Raw genomic sequence first — 13347 nt, forward strand, 5'->3', positions numbered from 1 at the left:
GGGTTTAAACCCTCTGACTTTGTCCCTATGAGCATGCTTGTCTTCTCAAATGATTATTGAATAAAAATCCTCATTAACAATCATAGATTGGGAAAACTCAGGCCCCGTAGCCTGAGAGACGACTGTCATGATCGTGGGGCCAGTCACTGCTGTCATCAAACGGAATTGATGACAGTCCATGTGGGGTCATCCGTCAGTCCCTCCTTACAGTCCCAACCTGTCCCGTGATGTGAAATAGCACACTTCTTGCTCCAGAGAAGAATTTGACTTAGAGAAGATGCTGTAAAAGATCCTCTAAAGTTATGATAGAGACTCATGGAAAATGCTTTTTTCATAATCCAATGGGATTCTTTGCTATTTTTTTAAGTGATAAACTCTTTAATCATCTCAACTTATGCATTTAATAATAAATCTAATCCATTACCAGTTATGGCATAGGTTTTAGTTATGTCTACAGAGAGACTTTAAGATGCATTTAGAAAAAACTTGGAAAATTTCCCTGGTGGTCAAGTTGTTAGGACTCAGTGATTTCACTGCCGTGGTCCTGGGTTCAATCCCTAGTCGGGGAAATAAGATTCCACATTTTTTAAAAAATTAATTAAATTTTTTTAAAAAAGTAGATTTGGGACTTGCCTGGTGATACAGTGGATGAGATTCTGTGCTCCCAGTACAGACAGCCCAGGTTCAATCCCTGGTCAGGGAAGTAGATCCCACAGGCCGAAGCTAAGACCCAGCGCAGCCAAATAAATATATATTAAAAAAAAAAAAAACTTGAATAAAACATGGATACTAGGGATTGCATGGGGGAACCCTTCTGTCTGCTCATGAGAGGATTACCCCTAGCTGGTGTTGGGGCACGTGCACCATCTCTGACCTGTCACATGCAGGTTGAACACACAGGCGTCTGGGGAGCCAGGGGGGAGTTTCTTTTGGTCAGATCAGGGGGTCTCGGCACCCCAAGACCAGGCAAAATTAGGAGGACTTTTAAAACATCAGGGGATTCCCTGGTGGCTCAGACAGTAAAGAATCTGCCTGCAATGCAGGAGACCCGGGTTCAATCCCTGGGCCCAGAAGATCCCCTGGAGAAGGGAATGGCTACCCAAATCCAGTATTCTTGCCTGGAGCATCCCATGGACAGAAGAGCCTGGTGGGCTACAGTCCATGGGGTTGCGAAGAGTTGGACACGACTGAGTGACTAGAACTGAAAACATTCTAGCATATTTATTCTGACATTATCTATCTACATATGCCTCCCCCGACCAGACTAGATCCCTCCTTCCTTCCTTCCTCACTTCTTTCCTTGCTGCCTTTTTTGCATTTACCTCTAATGTCTAGCTCTATTCCCAGGCATTCAGTAGCTGCTCAAAAACCACTGAGATGGACTGAGCCTGGATGGTCCCAGCAGATCTCCACATCTGTCTCCCCTTTCCCCCCCTCACTGATGTTGTAAGGAAGGAGCTGTCACCTCCCTACAGAAACCTAACTCCAGACCATCCTGTGTCCCTCCCCCCACCTCCATCCACAGCCTCTCTAATCACAGGGTTAGGCGGAACTCCTGGAGAAAGGACTCCTGGTTCTGTGAAACCTACCTCCCTGGCTCTGTGCCCCTACTCGTCACTCTGAATGCATGAGAGACTGTGGCCTCTGAGAGTTCTCCCCTCCTTTTTCTTCTGAAACAGAGTCCAGTGGGCACAATGAGAAGCCGCATAACCTACGTGCCCCTGGCAGGGCCGGCTTCAGAGCTGACAAGGACCCCAGGCCTGGTTCAGTGCTCTGCCCTCACTCTCTTGAAACTCTTTTTGTTTTTTCATTGTTTTTTAAGATTTCTTTTCTTTTTTAATGTGGACCATTTTTAAGGTCTTTTCTGAATTTGCTACAATATTGCTCCTGTTTTGGTTTTTTGGCCTCTCTGCATTTTCATTTGGCACTGGGTCCTGCGAACTAGGTAGCTGTCCTGTCTCTCAGAAACAGGGCACTTACAATGAGAAAATGGAAGGGTGAATCAAACTGTGTTTATCAAATAATGTCTCCAGAGGTGGGAAACAAAAAGGCTCTACGTTAACTTTCATCATTGGCCAACTTGTAAATAGGAAGTAACTGTAAATGTAAATTTGGGGCAAATGAGTCTTTTCTTGTTGGAGGAAAGGTGTCGAGCACAGAAGTCACATTCTTTGCTTCCTGTGACCCTTTCTGGGTTTGACTCAAAGGTTGGTTGGCAGGAAGCATAAAGAAATTTAAGTCGTGATGTTTGGGAAGTGGGGTCCAGGGGAAAACCATTTTACCTTAATTTTTTTTTAATTTACCCTAAAAAATTTTCAACCCCTGAATTTAAAGGTAAACAGACATTTTGGTGGAGGAATCCTAGGCTTCACAGAGGTAAGGAATACCCTACAAAAATGGACGTTATCATACAGTGAACCTGAGCCTACAGATTCTTCCTGTCATATTTTATCCTCTTCCCAGAAGGAAAATAAAAGATGGTTATTGAGATGAGGGTCTAGGAAAACTTGGTTAGTTATATCTTTGCATATGTGAATGCTAAGTCACTTCAGTTGTGTCCAACTCCTTGCAACTCCATGGACTGTAGCCCACCAGGCTTCTCTGTCTACGGGATTTCCCAGGCAAGAATACTGGAGTGGATTGTCCTAGCTTCCTCCAGGGAACCTTCCTGACCCATGTCTCCTGCAGCTCCTCCTTTGTAGGCAGATTCTTTACTGCTGAGCCACCAGGGAAGCCCAGTTTTATCTTTAACCATTATCAAAGGTATTTTAAAATGTTTAAAGGAAAAATTACTTGAAATTTCTGGATAGATTTTATTAAGATGTTGTTGTATCCGTGTATTTTCATTTTGTTTTGTTTTGTTTTTTTTTCTTTTCCAGGTTAAATTTCTAGGCTACAAGAAAAAAACACAACTTTCAATATCAAATAAAGGGAGATGGGAGCCAAATCATTGGATGTTCAGTGTAGGAATTCTTTCTAGTCAGCCTCTTCCTTATACCTGTTCTTGTGGAGTGCCTTTTGTCAAAATCGCCATAGAAAGTTTCATCACCTTCAATGGGGAATTTTGCAGCATGTATTCGTCTTTTTAAAGTGAAAGTGGCTCAGTCGTGTCCGACTCTTTGCGATTATACAGTCCGTGGAATTCTCCAGGCCAGAATACTAGAGTGGGTAGCCTTTCCCTTCTCCAGGGGATCTTCCCAATCCAGGAGTCGAACCCAGATCTTCCGTGTTGCAGGCAGATTCTTTACCAGCTAAGCCACCAGGGAAGTCCAAGAATACTGGAGTGGGTAGCCTATCCCTTCTCCAGTGGATTTTCCTGACCCAGGAATCAAACTGGGGTCTCCTGCATTGCAGGCAGACTCTTTTAACATCTGAGCCACAAGGGAAGCCATCTTTTTAAACTTTTTTTGTAAAATAAAATTTAAACATTAAATTTTTTTAATTTTAATCTGTGTTTTTTAAAATTCAATTAATTAATTTGGCTGAGCTGGGTCTTCATGGCTGCACGTGGGCTTTCTGTAGTTGTGGTGAGCTGGGGCTACTCTCTTGCTGTGCGTCAGCTTCTCATTGCGGTAGCTTCTCCTGTTGCCGAGCACAGGCATACGTGGATGCTAAGTCACTAAGCCCTAGGGCACTAGGGCTTCAGCAGTTGCTATGCACGGGCTCCGTTGCCTCTCCGCATGTGAAATCCTCTCAGAGCAGGGATGGAACCTGTGTTCCCTGCTTAGGCAAGTGGAGTCACTGGACCACCAGGGAAGATCCTAAAATGGTTTTAGACTTACAAAATAGTTGCAGAGGTGGTACAGAATGTTCCCATGTACTTGGCACCCAGTTCCGCTGTTGTGAACATCCTCTGTCACTGTGTACTTTTGTCATAACTAAGAAACCAACTTGTTTTCCCTCACATTTTGTATGATTATATTTATATGAAATGTCCAGAATAGACAGATCCTTAGAAAGCAGATGAATGGTTGCTGGGAGCTGAGGGCAGGAGGGAATGGGGAGTAACTGCTTAATGGGTACGGAATTTCTTTAGGGACACAAGGAAAAGGCTCAGAACTTATACTGTGAATGTGCTGGGAGCTCCTGGTTTCTATGTTTTAACATGGTTCACTGTATACTGTGTAAATTTTAATCTCAATTTTTAAAAAATGCCTAGAAATTCTGATTTCACAGTTCAGGAATAAGGCTTTTTGAAAGCTTTCCAGATGTTTCCAAAGTGCAGCCAGGATTGACTAAAAACCACTGACTAACTGGGAATTCAAATAACAGTAACATAGGTATTACTGAGCACTCCAGGTGTGGTTCACACAAAGGGGATGGAACTTTGGAAGATGAAGGACCAACCTCAAACTCTGTCACTTTGCTGCTCAGCATTTGTGTTTCAGCAGCATCAGCTTCACCTGGGAGCCTGTCAGAGACATGGACTTTTCAGCCCCACCCCAGAGCTCCTGAATTATAAAGCTGCCTTTTAACAAGATCCCCATGGCTAAAGGGGGCTTCCCAGGTGGCAATAATGGTAAAGAACCCACCTGCCGATGCAGGAGACATTAGAGATGCTGGTTCGATCCCTGTGTCCAGAAGATCCCTTGAGGAAGGACATGGCAACCCACTCCAGTATTCTTGCCTGGAAAATTCCATGGACAGAGGAGCCTGGCGGGCTCCATGGGGTCGCAAAGAGTCGGACACGACTGAGCGACAGAGCACGCACACGCCACGGCCAAGAAACCAACACTGGTGAATTACTGTCAACCAAACTTCCTGCTTTTTCTCTGATTTCTTTAGCTCTGTGACAGGATCCCACGCTGCATTTCACTGTCACGTCTCTTCAGGCTCTTCTGGTCTGTGACAGGTTACCAGACTTTTCTAGTTTGCCAATGACTTTGACAGTTTTGAGGAGCACTGGTCAGGTATTTTGCTCAAGGTCCCTCCATTTGCGTCTATCTGATAATTTTCTTATGGTTATACAGGTTGTGGGTAAGACCACCAGAGAAGTCAAACGTCCTTCTCACCACATCACATCAAAGTTACAAGCTATCAGCATGACTTATCGCTGCTGATATTGACCTTGATCACCCAGCCAAGGTAGTGTTTGCCAGATTCCTCCATGGTGAAGTTACTCTCCCTTCCCCTTCTACTCTTTGGAAGGAAGTCAGAAACAAGCCACTCTGCACAGCCCACACTGCAGGTGGAATGTGGAAGGGAGCTTAGCTCCACCTCCCAGTGGAAGCATCTATATAAATTATTTGGAATTTTTCTACAAAGATTTGCCCCTTCTCTCCTCATTTATTTCTATTAGTAAGGACACAGGGATATTTATTTTATGCTTTGGGTTATAATCCCATTTGTGGTTTGTTGTTGTTCAGTTGCTGAGTCGTGTCCGACTCTTTGTAACCCCATAGACTACAGCACTCTAGGCTTCCCTGTCCTTTACTATCTCCCAGAATTGGCTCAAACTCATGTCCAGTGAGTCAATGATGCCATCCAACCATTTCATCCTCTGCCGCCTTTTTGAAGTCCTTTTGCCTTCAATCTTTCCCAGCATTAGGGTCTTCCCAACGTGCCAGCTCTTCAGATCAGGTGGCCAAAGTATTGGAGCTTCAGCTTCAGCACCAGTCCTCCCAGTGAACGGTGGTGGTTTAGCCGCTAAGTTGTGTTGACTCTTGCGATTCCATGGACTGTAGCCTGCCAGGCTCCTCTATCTATGGGATTCTCCAGGCGAGAATACTGGAGTGGGTTGCCGTTTCCTACTCCAGAGTATCTTCCTGACCCAGGAATCGAACCCAGGTGTCCTGCATTACAGGCAGTTTCTTTACTGACTGAGCTATGAGGGAAGCCCCTTCCAGTGAATATTCCAATCCAATACTACATTGTTTTATTGCTCAAATTCTTCCAGCTTTGGCCACTGGGAGCTCTCTTGGATTGGGTCTTATGTCCCTTTGATGTGCCTCATCATTTTGTTTCATTTTGTTTTGCTTCCTTATTTTCTGGCACTGCAAGATGCTTCAGGCTTCTCCTGCATTTCTCTTCTCCAGCTTTCAGTTCAGTTCAGTTCAGTTCAGTCACTCAGTCATGTCAAACTCTGTGACTCCATGGACTGCAGCATGTCTGGCTTCCCTGTCCATCACCACTCCCAGAGCTTGCTCAAACTCATGCTAATTGAGTCGGTGATGCTATCCAACCATCGCATCCTCTGTCATCCCCTTCTCCTCCTGCTTTCAATCTTTCCCAGCATCAGGGTCATTTCCAATGAGTCAGTTCTTTGCAACAGGTGGCCAAATATTGGAGCTTCAGCTTCAGCATCAGTTCCTCCAGTGAATATTCAGGGTTGATTTCCTTTGTATTTGCCTGGTGTGATCTCCTTGCAGTCCAATGGACTCTCAAGAGTCTTCAACACCACAGTTTGAAAGCCTAAATTGTGTGAGGGTGGCAACGTTATTAGGAAGCATCTATAACTCCATTTGCCAAAGAGAGAGGACCAAGGTCCAGAGCAGCAGACCATCTTTCCCAAGGTGACCCAGCAGTATAAATTCTGCAACCCTGCCTTTCCAAACAGTTGCTTAACAACCCATGCCCCCACTCCGGCCACCTCTCAATAACTCTATTATCACGCATCGCACACAAGATGCATCTAGACAGCAGGCAGTTCCTATAGGGCTGCATAGGGGTGATCAAATAAAAGATGGGGACGGGACTGCAGATTCCCAGAATCGAAGGTGTCCTCATGCCCCAAATGTCACCACAACCCAGTGTTTACCATAAGAAGCCAAACAACCGTGCCTCTCAGTTATCAAGGCATGCACAAGTCACATTTCTCAGTGACCTCCTGGGGGAATTCATAACCTGCTAATCCCAGCCAGAACATTCTTGGAAATGTCACCTGCCAAAGCCAGCCGTTCTGAGAACAGAGGGGTGGGTCGCAGTCATCAGTGAGAGAGCTGGAGAAGTTATTTAGGGAAGAGTGTTTCTGCGAGAACATTGGTGCCTGCTGAGCAACACCCTCCCCACCACCACCAAGGGAGTGTTGCTCTGTCCGCACTTAGCACAGGCTTGGCAGGATCTCGTATCCTGCTCTTTCCAGGACCTTGGCCTTCTCTCCTTGTCCTGTGGCTTTCTGGTTTTCCAAGAAGGAGGAAGTCCCAAAGCAGGCTTCTGACCCCTGTGAGCCAGAGTGCCTTCTCGCTCTTCCCTGCTCTGCTTTGACTCTTATGGGTGTGGACAGTGGTTGGCCCTGCAGGCTGTGGTTCCCAGGATCTGAGTCAACTGGCTTCTGTCAGACAAAACTGGGTCACTGGTGGTGAGGTGGATGTACCTAGAGTGTGTCGTACAGAGTGAAGTAAGTCAGAAAGAGAAAAACAAATATTGCATATTAACACATATGTGTGGAATCCAGAAAAATGGTACAGATGGACCTATTTGGGGGGGCGGGAATAGAGACGCAGACATAGAGAATGGGTATGTGGACCCAGGGAAAGGGGAAGGGGAGGGGAGGGGAGGGTGGGATGAACTGGGAGAGTAGTGCGGACATGTATACACCACTGGGTGGGAAATAGGTGGCTAGTGGGAAGCTGCTGTATAGCAGAGGGAGCTCGTCTGGTGCTCTGTGATGACCTAGAGGGGTGGGATGGGGTGAGTGGCTGGGGGGGAAGCCCCAGAGGAAGTGATATGGGTATACTTACAGCCGATTCACGTGGTTGTACAGCAGAAACTCACAAAACGTTGTAAAGCAATTATATTCCAAAAATAAATACATAAATAGAAATTAAAAATAAAGCATTGGCTTCTGTCTGGGTTCAGCAAGGGTCCATGAGAGCTTCCAGTTGGAAATGCGAAGGAGGACAAGCTTTTTTCTCCCCACTTCCCTCTTTGTCAGTAAAGGAAGCAACTCCTCCCTCTCCACCTCCTACAGGATGGACTCACTGTGGTCCCAGCTTCTGCCAGATGACCCAGTCATGCACTCAAGTAATGCCAGCTCCTTCTTTGGCCCCTCCAGCCTGGAGTGGTGGGGGCTTCCTGCTCCAGCTAACCCCTTGGCTGCCTCACTGTCCCCTGTTAGGCGTCTCAGCCGTTCCTTCACCCACAACCGATTCCTGGCACTGAAGTCTATCAGCTGCAAATGCTCAGGGTGGGTCCTGTCCTCACTCGCTGAACATTCTCCCGATGGGAATGGCAGATACCATCTCAGTGTCCTGTTTTCGTTGCAAAGGTCTGATAGTGGGAAGAAATTGATCTGAACTGAAAGAAAGCATGTTGTGGACAAGGAGACCTTCCAGTGAAAATCTTCCTCAGAGCTTCTAGCCATGGCTTCCCCAGGACAGGGGCACTGAGAACCAGCCCGGGCTTGCGAGCACCTCTGTTATGCTCACCTCACACATGGTGTCGTTTTATGACCTACCTGTAAGAACACGTGGCAAAACATGTTCATAAATTCTGTCCAGAAAGTCTAGGAAACCTGGGTATGATCAGTCCTGTGGCTGATTTTCTAGACAGTGTTAGTGTTAGTCGCTCAGTCGTGTCTGAGTGTGACTTCATGGACCATAACCCACCGGGCTCCTCTGTCCATGAGATTCTCCAGGCAGGAATACTGGAGTGGGCTGCCATTTATTTCTCTAATTCTAGGGAGACTTTTCCCCAAATTTAGTCCCTCCAGTATCCACCCCTGAGGAATTCCCCATTGGGGAATCATCTTCCCAAGAGATGGGGTTTGGCAAGTGTTCAGGATGACCTCATGGAAGAGGAAGGAAGACAGAGGACCCAGGGAGCCATTCACGACAGCAAGAACACTTCAGAGCCTCTGGAGGAGGGAGCAGGGCCACCGCAGCATCTGCTCTTTGCAGCCTTGAGAGCTGGACCTGAAGGAGGCAGGTGGCCCCGAGGCCACACTGGCTCCGGGCGGCATGCAGGGAGAAGGGCAGAGGCCGAGACGGGCAGAGGCCTACCCGGTGGCCGAGGATCCCCTGGCCTGGGAGGAACAGGATCAAATGAGTTCACCTCCTCCAAAGTGCTCTGCTGACTGAAGATGTTTGAAGCCAAGGCCCCAAGGGCACATTTGTCAAGCTCTCAAAAAATAGAAACCAGGATCAAAGCAGAAGCACTTTCCAAATATAAACATTTGTCACCTACGTTCACTTTTGATGTGCTCCATTTTGAATACGTTTCTCCTTTATAAGAAGGACAGCTTAATCTTTCCGTACACATACTTGGGTCCTTCAAACGAAGCCCAGGGACAATTTGGGGTGAGTGGGGGGAGGTGAGAAAGGAAGTTGCAGCCAGGCAAAATAAAAGACAGGAGGAAGGAGAGCCCACCAGAAGAGGGAAACAGGAAGGAGAACAGGAAACCACGATTTATGGAGCCCCCAGGATTCCACCTGTTGCCTCATATTTTCCTGCAGATTAACGCTGGGAAGAGGACATCATCAGGCCCACTTTATAAAGGGCTTCTCTGGTGGCTCAGATGGTAAAGAAGCTGCCGACAATGCAGGAGACCTGGGTTCAATCCCTGGGTTGGGAAGATCTGGAGAAGGAAATGGCAATCCACTCCAGCATTCTTTCCTGGAGAATTGCATGGACAGAGGAGCCTGGCGGGCTACAGTCCATGGGGTTGCAAAGAGTCGGACACGACTGAGCAACTTATGCCACATAAAGAATGTAAGTCATTAATCTGAGCTCATAAGAGTGGAGTTAGAATCTCTTCCCAGCTGTGCCTGACCCCGCGGGCCTTGCTGCCACCTGTAATAAGTGACCTCAGCTAAAGAAAGGTAAGTGACCTCAGGTTGACGTACTATCCGTTGGGCATTCAGAGCTCACTCACAGCTAGCTGTGTGTCTGGAAGGGACCATGTTTTAGAGTTGAGAAGCATCCTCATGGTTCTCCAATCCAGCTCTCACCCAAGATCTGCTTGCTGCCCAATTTCAGAAGCACAGCTTTTCTGTTTTTACTTTTTTGTTTTTGCCACACAGTATGTTAGATCTGGGTCTGCCCTGGTGGCTCAGTGGCGCCAGGTAAAGAGCCTGTCTGTCAAGCAGGAGACTCAGGTTTGATCCCTGGGTCAGCAAGAATACTGGAGTGGGTTGCCATTTCCTGCTCCAGGGGATCTTCCTGATCCAGGGATCAAACCTGCATCTCCTGTGTCTCCTACATTGCAGGTGGATTCTTTACCTGCTGAGCCATCAGAGAAGTCCTTACATCTTACATTTGTCCTCTAATAATTTTCATGGGTTAGCCCTTATTCTTTAATGGGATTGTACTTGCCGTAAAGCAGGTGCAGCAAAGGGAACACTACTCAGCAAGGTGCATGGGCCATTTTCCTCTCGGCATCAGGCTGTGTGATTAGAAGCCGCTGGAGTAGCCACTAAAGGCACAGAACAATTAAGAGGGCGAGTGGGACCTCCCTGGTGGCCCAAGGGTTAAGACTCCACACTCCCAGGGCAGGGGCACAGTTTTAATCCCTAGTCGAGGAATGAGGTCCTGCACACTGCATGACTGGCCGAAAATAAATAAAATATTTTTTCAAAGAGAGTGACTGGCAAGGGGTCTGGCCCTCCTGTGAGTTCAGTGGAGTCACAGACAGTGACTGGCTTCTCCTAGTGTCCTAGACAAAAGAAAAAGAGAAACTAGTGGTCTCTATGATAAACCACAGACTTGGAAAGCCTCACTTTCCAAAGGTCACAGAGACAAGGAATTAGGATCTGGAAGGAGGAAGGTAGGGCAGAGGTTGGGAGGAAGATTCTTCCAACTTTCTTAACTGACCCGGCAGCTGTTTGGGTTTCCACCTTCTCAAACAAAAAAACCTTCCCCGAAACTAGGAATCGGCCTGTAGACTCATTTTAAAGCCAACCTAGAGAGAGATTTACACTCCCTGAGTTGATCTAGTCCTTGAGATGAAACTGTGAGATATATAATGATATTAATAGCAAGAGATCAAGTTCAATTTAGAAAATTTGGTCATTGTTGAGCATGGTAAATCATCTTTCAAGCAAACACACTTACAGTCTCAGAGATAAAGTTCATTCCCCTGTGATGAGGTCGCTTGATGGAATGCTAGTAGGTCCCGGGCAGGGTTTCAAAGCCGTTAAGTGAGCCTAGGTGAGATAGAGCTGCTGGGATTTATGGGAATGTTGGCACCCAGGGGACACGCTGGATAATCTTTAACAGAGGAAGTCTGGCTGGTGCCTGCTCTTTGTTCCAGCTCCGCTTTCATATTTGAGAACCCTTGTGATATACTTGCTATTCACGGCGCATTTTGGTCAGTCACGAGCGTGGTCTGGCGTTGGATGCTGAGCAAATAAAGCCCTCCCCCTCCCCTGGCCTGAGTCTCCCTCCCAAAAGCCTGAGGGCAAGGGCAGAATTTGCTCTCCACCCCGTAATATTTTGCAGGGGGCTGTGGGGTGCGTTTTCCGAAATATATTTTGTATCCATTGCTTATTTTCTTAGATAACATAAGCATTTGGGGCTCTGAACGCATTTGTGGGTTTGGCTGCTGGCGTCACATGACATACCTGTGGTGCAGAGTAGTTTCTCCAGGGGCTTCCCTGGAGGTCCAGTGGTTAAGACTCCGCACTTCCACTCCAGGGGCATGGGTTCTATCCCTGGTCCAGGAACTAAAATTCTGCATGTTGCACAGCCAAAAATAACTAATATTAAATATATATATATTTAATTGACAGCCAAGTGCTGCCAGCAGCCTAGGGGCTTCCCTGGTGGCTCAGACAGTAAAGAATCCACCCATAATGCAGGAGACCCGGGTTTGATCCCTGGGTTGGGAAGATCCCCTGGAGAAGGGAATGACTACCTACTCCAGTATTCTTGCCTGGAGAATCCCATGGACAGAGTAGCCTGGTGGGCTACAGTCCATGGGGTCACAAAGAGAGGGACGTGACTGAGCAACTAACACACATCACTTACTACACACACACACACATATTTTTAAGAGTAGTTTCTCTTGGAGGATATAAACTTTTGTCCAGATAATCTTTTGAAGATTGTTAATAGAGAAGGAAGCAGGAGATGAGTAAGTGTTTTCATAATCAATAAAAGACTTTGGAAAAGAGTGTCTAAGAAACCAAGAGATTTGACTGAAAAGTGTTGAGTCTTTCTCTCCCCTGCAGGGAGAAGCTCTTTGAGATACACAGACAGTATATACAGGAGAGGGTAGTTAAACCAAGAATGACTAAACCAACCATTGCATTTCACCTATGCATTACCCAATGCCAGCTGGACATTACCAACTGCAACAACAATATCCAAGATGACTCTGAGGTCATTGACTTTCTCCCAATGCCTGCTGGAGATGAGGAGTGTCTAGTCGCCATCATGGGGCCACTGGCAAGCACACGGGGGTTGAGTGACTCCCTTCCATTTGTCATATAATTAATAGTTAACTGGAAGCTGTGATTCCAGCACTCCTTGGCACTGGAGTAGGACAGGTTCATTTCCATTTACTAATAAGTGATCAAAACGAAAGGCATGGTTTGGCTTGGTTTTGTTTCCCACAGACTCAAATGACCAGTTAACATCACTTCTTGCAACAAACATCTATTAAGTACTCACCCGGGGTTAAACACCAGGATTCAGAGATAAATGAGACACGGCAACTGTCATCCAAGAGCTCCATGGGGGCAGGCAGGTTGGGAAGCACATCTGAAAGAACTGCTAATAGGAAGTCCAGGCGAGGAGCCGGGAGGATGGCTGGACCCCTCTGCCCACTGGGGGAACATGGAGAAACTCACCACTGTGTTCCAGGGCTGAAGGGGGTTCACCCGTCTCACAGAGGAGCCTCCGTGCCGCACATCCCCCACCCCCGGCCCCATCCATCGACAGACAGCGTTAACAAAGGCTGAGGTTGGCTGCTGGCGCCAGTGGACAGAGCCAAGTGCTGTCAGCAGCACCAGAGCCGACCGGAGCAGAAGTCTGCCCGTCACACGGAATGTGTGAGCCCACAGCCTTGTGCCCTGAGCCCCTGGAAGCGAGCAGCATCAGTAGCACCCCCGTGAGGCTCACCAAATGCGCTTCCATGGGGTGAGACTTCGGGCAATGAGGGGGCAGGAACAAAACCTAGAAATAACCTCCAATGGAATAACTGGGCTTCCCAGCTGGCTCAGCGCTTGCCAATGCAGGAGACGTGGGTTCAATTCCTGGGTTGGGAAGATCCCCTGGAGACGGAAATGGCAACCCACTTTAGTACTCTTCCCTGGGAAATCCCACGGACAGAGGAGGCTGGCAGGCTGCAGTCCATGGGGTCGCAAAAGAGTCAGACACAACTGAGCAACTGAACATGCACGCACGAGGGATTAACCACACTGTGAGACTCAGTGTAACCCAAGTTCACTAGATGTTAAACTGGGCGCC

At 47.3% G+C, this 13347-nt stretch overlaps 1 long non-coding RNA gene across 1 annotated transcript in view; it reads right to left on the minus strand.

The window, feature by feature from the left end:
- LOC132658498 (uncharacterized) overlaps window positions 1–13006 on the minus strand; it is a 65696-nt gene extending 52690 nt beyond the window's left edge. Inside the window, exon 1 of the long non-coding RNA XR_009598202.1 lies at window positions 12550–13006. This is a non-coding gene — a long non-coding RNA (uncharacterized LOC132658498). The remainder of the gene's footprint in view (window positions 1–12549) is intronic.
- Window positions 13007–13347: the final 341 nt, after the last annotated feature.

The sequence above is a fragment of the Ovis aries genome, chromosome 23, assembly GCF_016772045.2.
Source record: "Ovis aries strain OAR_USU_Benz2616 breed Rambouillet chromosome 23, ARS-UI_Ramb_v3.0, whole genome shotgun sequence".
In the NCBI taxonomy this organism is placed as follows: Eukaryota; Metazoa; Chordata; class Mammalia; order Artiodactyla; family Bovidae; genus Ovis; species Ovis aries.